Source organism: Idiotropiscis lumnitzeri, unplaced genomic scaffold (genome assembly GCF_059441095.1).
Source record: "Idiotropiscis lumnitzeri isolate Australia: NSW breed Sydney's pygmy pipehorse unplaced genomic scaffold, RoL_Ilum_1.0 HiC_scaffold_350, whole genome shotgun sequence".
NCBI lineage: Eukaryota > Metazoa > Chordata > Actinopteri > Syngnathiformes > Syngnathidae > Idiotropiscis > Idiotropiscis lumnitzeri.
The window spans coordinates 5,769-7,500 of record NW_028283888.1 but is presented as its reverse complement, the minus strand read 5'-3'; positions in this window follow the sequence as shown (position 1 = coordinate 7,500).

Here is a 1,732-nt window from a genome sequence, read left to right as displayed (position 1 = left end):
ACACTTGGCCCGAATATGAGCACCTTCCCCGGGCACAGGCGGTGCCAAGCGGCCCCTAAGTTTGCCCAAATGGAAGCTCCGGAGGAGGAGTGCGGGCGTGTGTCACACTTGGCCCGAATATGAGCACCTTCCCCGGGCACAGGCGGTGCCAAGCGGCCCCTAAGTTTGCCCAAATGGAAGCTCCGGAGGAGGAGTGCGGGCGTGTGTCACACTTGGCCCGAATATGAGCACCTTCCCCGGGCACAGACGGTGCCAAGCGGCCCCTAAGTTTGCCCAAATGGAAGCTCCGGAGGAGGAGTGCATGCTGCCTGACAGTGAAGCCGACTATGAGCACCTTCCCCGGGCACAGGCGGTGCCAAGCGGCCCCTAAGTCTACCCTCATGGAAGCTCCGGAGGAGGAGTGCGGGCGTGTGTCACACTTGGCCCGAATATGAGCACCTTCCCCGGGCACAGACGGTGCCAAGCGGCCCCTAAGTTTGCCCAAATGGAAGCTCCGGAGGAGGAGTGCACGCTGTGTGACAGTGAAGCCGAATATGAGCACCTTCCCCGGGCACAGGCGGTGCCAAGCGGCCCCTAAGTTTGCCCTTATGGAAGCTCCGGAGGAGGAGTGCACGCTGTGTGACAGTGAAGCCGAATATGAGCACCTTCCCCGGGCACAGGCGGTGCCAAGCGGCCCCTAAGTTTGCCCTTATGGAAGCTCCGGAGGAGGAGTGCATGCTGTGTGACAGTGAAGCCGAATATGAGCACCTTCCCCGGGCACAGGCGGTGCCAAGCGGCCCCTAAGTTTGCCCAAATGGAAGCTCCGGAGGAGGAGTGCGGGCGTGTGTCACACTTGGCCCGAATAGGAGCACCTTCCCCGGGCACGGGCGGTGCCAAGCGGCCCCTAAGTTTGCCCAAATGGAAGCTCCGGAGGAGGAGTGCATGCTGCCTGACAGTGAAGCCGAATATGAGCACCTTCCCCGGGCACAGGCGGTGCCAAGCGGCCCCTAAGTCTACCCTAATGGAAGCTCCGGAGGAGGAGGGCGGGCGTGTGTCACACTTGGCCCGAATAGGAGCACCTTCCCCGGGCACAGGCGGTGCAAAGCGGCCCCTAAGTCGGTAAAGGTTGAAATAAGTAAATAAATACAAAAAGGACGAGGGGGGGAAAAAAAAGGCAAAAACGTATAAAATTCCCCCATTCATTTCAATGGGCTCGGCCGAATTGGGCTTGCGGGACCGCCGAGGGCACGCCGGAGGGCGGTTGAGTCGGTAAAAGTTGAAATAAATGAATAAATACAAAAAGGACGAGGGGGGGGAAAAAAAAGGCAAAAACGTATAAAATTCCCCCATTCATTTCAATGGGCTCGGCCGAATTGGGCTTGCGGGACCGCCGAGGGCACGCCGGAGGGCGGTTGAGTCGGTAAAAGTTGAAATAAATGAATAAATACAAAAAGGACGAGGGGGGGAAAAAAAAGGCAAAAACGTATAAAATTCCCCCATTCATTTCAATGGGCTCGGCCGAATTGGGCTTGCGGGACCGCCGAGGGCACGCCGGAGGGCGGTTGAGTCGGTAAAAGTTGAAATAAATGAATAAATACAAAAAGAACGAGGGGGAAAAAAAAGGCAAAAACGTATAAAATTCCCCCATTCATTTCAATGGGCTCGGCTAAAATGGGCCTGCAGTACTGCCGAGAGGCCGCCGGAGGACGCCCTAGTAGGCAAACGTTGATCCCCACACACGAGGGGTCAGTTA